General features: G+C 41.9%; 1 pseudogene; it reads left to right on the forward strand.

Moving 5' to 3' along the window:
- Positions 1-1,420: 1,420 nt before the first annotated feature.
- On the forward strand, positions 1,421-3,769 carry LOC121163785 (annotated as a pseudogene).
- The last annotated feature ends 1,825 nt before the right edge of the window (positions 3,770-5,594 follow it).

Below are 5,594 nucleotides of genomic sequence, written 5' to 3' on the forward strand. Positions count from 1 at the left end.
GACAGGTGCATGGAGAAGCATCCACACTGCTGAGCTTAAAGATGAGATAAATGTGTATTTTTCCTCTGAGCTTACTCTGTATCCTCCTAGAGTCTGTTGAGAAATGAACCAATTGTCTGTCTTTAGCAGCTGCTGGGTTTCAGATGACTTGCCTGCTTATCCTCCATCCATTTTTACATGAACCATGAAGGTAAATGAATGTGCACTTGCAAAACACTTATTTTCTTCTTGAAATAAACTATTGAAACAAGTCAATGAAATATGATTATTATGGTTATTGCAACTAATAACACTGTAAAATTTGTCAAGTGTAATTTGTGTGTGTTGTTCCTATTGATTCTTTACGGTTCACTAAATAACTGCCAAGATTATTTTGTTTATGTCATTTTCTGAAAAATAATGCACTACCAGAAGTTTCTTGATGTTTTAAGAAGATCATATGATTTTTCATTCTTAGTTCAGCATGATTTTTATTTATGTTACAATATAGCTAATTTGGAAAAGACCACAATATCTTTAGATGAAATAGTAAAAGCATATTAGCAATACTGATTTTAGCCATTTTTTGTTTGTTTGTTTGTTTGTTTGTTTGTTTGCTGGCTCCTGCTCCAAACAGGAAAATATTACAACCCATTTTAGGTGAAGATTTTCATTGTTACAGAATCCTATATCAGATAATAATCTTCAGAATATTGCATCCATTAAAAAGCTTGGTATGGTCAGTCACACAGAGACAAGGAGAATTATTGATGTTTTCTCTTTTGTTTTGGTTTTAATATTTATTTATTTGTTCATTTATTTATTGTAATGTCATATTTATATAGAGAAAGAGAGATGAAGATATTTCACCTGCTGGTTCACTCCTCAAGTGGCTCCAACAGTTACTGAGCTGAGCTGATCCAGGTCTCCCATGCTGGTGCAGGATCCCAAGGTTTTGGGCTGTCCTTTATTGCTTTCCCAGACCACAAGCAGGGAGCTGGATGGGAAGCGGAGCAGCTGGGACATGGACTGGCACCCAAATGGGATTCCGGCACATGCAAGGAAAGAATTTTAGCTACTAGGCTACAGTGTGTTTTTATAAACTCTTTATGAAAGTATGAATAAAATATCCCGGTTTCTGAAATAGGAACAGAAAGATTATGATCGGGTGTTACCAAACTATAGCCATGACAGACACAGTAGAGTTAAAAGAAGCCAAACCGGTAGTTTTAGTTCCTTTGCAGAGCTTAATGGAGTGGATTGGTTCTGAGATGAAGGGTGAGGATTGCTAAGCTTTTCTGCTTAGGATTGCAAGTTGCTGGAGTAAAGAAATCCCACTGCAAGACCCCCAATCACTGAGAAGGATTATCTATTTTTTTTAGCTAATTAATCAAATTCAGAAAAAAGAAACTAGGAATTTTGGGAGGTGAGAAACACTGAGATGGGGGATCAGTATTTTAACTTTCTGGAAGAAAGAAAGGATGGTGCTAACCAAAGAGCACTTGTCTTCTTGGATCTCATGACGTCACTGAGTGACATTCATTCTGTTCTTTTGCGCATTTTCTTCAGTCCTAAGTTCCCTTGGTTTCTACGTGTAGGTTGCACTCTATCTACTTGGGCAGCACTCTGTATAAGTAAAATCTTCAGTTTATTCATGGACCTCCTGCAAAATTGCATGTGTATTTGTAAACATGCACACTAATATATATACTGTGTGTGTTCATCTGTAAGAAAAAGAAACATTGTTCCTATAATGATGTAGAAAAATAAAAGAATTTACACCTGCCACAAAAATAAATAAATAAGCCTGAGAGGAGTCTGGCACTGCAATGTAGCAAGCTAAGTCACTACCTGGGATGCCGCCATCATATGCAGATGCCAATTTGAGTGTCACCTTCTCCACTTCGAGAGAAGTTCCCTGCTAACGTGCCTGAAAAAGCAGTGGAAGCTAGCACAGGTGCTTGGGCCCCCCCCGTCTATGTGAGAGATGTCGAAGATGTTCTTGGCTCCTGGTTTCTGCATGGCTCAGTCCTGGCCATTGTGGCCTTATAGAGTTAACCAGTCTCTCCCTTTCTCTGTGTAACTGTGCCTTTTAAGTACATAAACAAATCATTCTAAAAATTTGTAAAAATAGCATAAAGTGCAAATACTTGAAAATGTCAAAATTAACTTTAAAGCCTAGAATGTAAGCAAAGGAAGCTTCTAATGAATATAAACAGAATAAAGCTTTTAAAAGGGACTCAGTCAAGGAAACAAGTATTGAGCATGTTCATTTACTTACTGGCCAAGACAATGAAAAAGACCATAAGATCAAGAAGTCTAACACCTGAATACTTACAAGTCAAATAGGCAGAGGTAAAACACTAGACTTTGTCATTAAAAACTTGATTTTTGGATTACTATTCTTTTAAAAAGAAGATTTTTTAAAAATTTTTATTGCAAAATCAGATATACAGAGAGAGGATGAGAGAAAGAGAGGAAGACATTTTGTCCAATGAATCACTCCCCAAGCAGCCACAATAGCTGGAGCTGCACCAGTCTGAAACCAGGAGCCAGGAGCTTCCTCCTCGTCTCTCACATGGTTGCAGGGTCCCAAGGCTTTGGGCTGTCATCAACTACTTTCCCAGGTCACAAGCAGAATTGTGGATGAGAAGTAGGGCTGCCTATATTAGAACTGGCACCCATATGGGATTCTGGAGTGTGCAAGATGAGGATTTTAGCCACTAGGCTATCACACTGGGCCCTAAATACTTAAAGCTAACTGTCAACAACAACAAAACAGTTTGCAAATAATTTCACTAATCATCAATCTTACATTGGTTTTCTAAAAAAAAAAAAAAAAAAGTAGTGATTCCTTAAATCCACAGAAGCTAAGTGGTTGCTTTCTACAGAGAATTTTAAAAGGTTAGGCTCACCCATAGGCAACTGAGATTGCCAGGCACCCCATGCCTCAGCTCATTCCAAAATAGAAAATTCTTCCTCTTACTTGCAGTATTTCCAGCAGAACACAGGTGCTGTGAAAATCCTTGCTAATTCAAAGCCAAAAACAGAAAGAAAAAGCTACTATAAACATCATCATTGTTGGACACACAGAGTCAGGAAAGTGAAAAAACTTGGACTTGCAAGCTACAAAATTTTTGGTAACTACAAAAGAGCCATTAAAAAATTTGAGCTCTTCAACCAGACCTCAACCAGGAGAAGCCAAATTCAGCTTGAGCACTAAGAACACCAAACCCAGCAGGTAGAGGACAGGCCGGATGAGTTTTTGAGTTGGGCATCTCCCAGTCATTGCAGCAGCTGGAGAGGAAGGCTGACCTCAAAGCTCAACTAAGCAAGCCAACATCACAACCACCAAGGAAACCAAAGTTGGTGATGCCTGGAAAGCTATCATTGTCTTTGTGTTTGCTCCTAAAATGCAATCCTTCCAGAAGACTGATGTCTAGCTGTACATAAACTGCAGAAAAAGTTTAGCAGGAAGCATGTTGTCTTCATTGCTGTCAGGAAAATTCTGCCCAAACCAATTGGAAAAGGTACAGGAAAAGTAAGCTGAAGCGCACCTGAGAAATCTCACGCTGACAGCTGTGCCCAGTGCTATCCTCGGGGATCTGGTCTTCCCAAGTGAAATTGTTGGCAAGAGAATCAAGTGAAGCTGAATGGCAGCCTGCCCATATAGGTCCATCTGGACCAAGCACAGCAGAAGATGTAGAGCACAAGGTGGAAACATTCTCCTGTGTGTATAAGAGACTCAGACGAGAGTGTTAATTTTGAGTTCACAGAGTTTCAGTTGTAAACAAAAACAAAAAAAAAGAGTAAATAAAGAATGGGTTAATATATTACAAAAGGGAAGGGAAGGGAAGGGAAGGGAAGGGAAGGGAAGGGAAGGGAAGGGAAGGGAAGGGAAGGGAAGGGAAGGGAAGGGAAGGGAAGGGGAGGGGAGGGGAGGGGAGGGGAGGGGAGGGGAGGGGAGGGAAGGGGAGGGAAGGGGAAGGGAGGGGAGGGAAGGGAAGGGAAGGGAAGAGGAGGGAAGGGGAGGGAAGGGGAGGGAAGGGGAGGGAGGGGAGGGAGGGGAGGGAGGGGAGAGGAGGGGAGGGGAGGGAAGGGTAGAGGAGGGAAGGGAAGGGAAGGGAAGGGAAGGGAAGGGAAGGGAAGGGAAGGGAAGGGAAGGGAAGGGAAGGGAAGGGAAGGGAAGGGAAGGGAAGGGAAGGGAAGGGAAGGGAAGGGAAGGGAAGGGAAGGGAAGGGAAGGGAAGGGAAGGGAAGGGAAGGGAAGGGAAGGGAAGGGAAGGGAAGGAAGGGAAGGGAAGGGAAGGGAAGGGAAGGGAAGGGAAGGGAAGGGAAGGGAAGGGAAGGGAAGGGAAGGGAAGGGAAGGGAAGGGAAGGGAAGGGAAGGGAAAGAGACAAATTTGAAAGGAGGCTGCCAAGATGGCAAAAGGCTGTTTCAAGTATGCCTGTATCTTTGACAAACTGAGATCTGAATATGACATCAAAAGTGACATCGTGCTGTGGAAATTTGGACTCTGTGGCCAGGACACAGAGACTACCTAACCATGGCCACAGCACATGCCGGGCTCACTGTCCCAATTACTGCTAGTGATGTTGGGGAATTGAGACAGCAATCTCCAGGAGTGTGAGGACCTGTGAGCAGGATCTGACACACTGGCTGTGAAAGAGCTAAGTGTTGCTGTTAACAAAAAGCATCCCATTTAACCGACCTGCACCAGAAGACATATGAGGGAATCACAGGGAATTCAACACACACATTGAGAAAATTAGCTGCAACTCTTACTTTCTAGAAAAATAAATTTTAGAGAAGGAGAAACGAAGAGGAAGATCTTCTTTCTACTGGTTCATTCTCTAAGTGGCCACAACAGCCAAGCTGAGTTAAACTGAAGCCAGGAGAGCAGTGTCTTCTGGATCTCCCGTGTGGGTACAGCCCAGCAAGGCTTTGGGACACTCTCTACTGTTTTCACAGGCCATAAGAAGGGAGCTGGAAGAGGCGTATTACACATTGTAGCTGAACTGGTGCCCATGTGGCATCCCAGCCCATGCAAGGCAAGGGTTTAGTCATTAGGCCATCATGCCAGACCCTTCAAAAAAATCTTTAAAGGGGGTGGCAGTACAGTGGCACAACAGGCTAATCTTCCCCCTTTAGCACCATCTTTTCTTTTTTTCATTATTATTATTATCATTTTGTGATATAGTTACATTAGTCCTTGAGAAGAAGGTAGGGTAAATTCTAGCACCAAAATTTTAGATAGAACCAATTTTAGTCCCTGTTGCTCCACTTCTGATCCAGCTCTCTGGTAATGGCCAAGTGAAAGCAGTGGAAAACAGCCATTGCTCCTGAATCCACCCGGGAGACTAAAAAGAAACTCCTGGCTCTCAGAATATGACTGGCCTGGTTCTGGCCATTGCAATAATTAGGGAGGTGAAACAGAGTTTGGAAATTCTTTTTTATTCTCTGTCTCCCTCTCTCTTTGTATTTATTCCAAGTAAAATATATCTCAAAACATCTTTAATAAAATAAAATTAAAAATTTTGCAAAAATCCTGATACAGTAACATCCATACCAATTTCTCATTGAAAAGTGACAACATGACGTAGCCATATGTTAAT

The sequence above is a fragment of the Ochotona curzoniae genome, unplaced genomic scaffold, assembly GCF_017591425.1.
Source record: "Ochotona curzoniae isolate NIBS_2020 unplaced genomic scaffold, NIBS_Ocur_1.0 contig_64, whole genome shotgun sequence".
NCBI classification, from domain to species: domain Eukaryota; kingdom Metazoa; phylum Chordata; class Mammalia; order Lagomorpha; family Ochotonidae; genus Ochotona; species Ochotona curzoniae.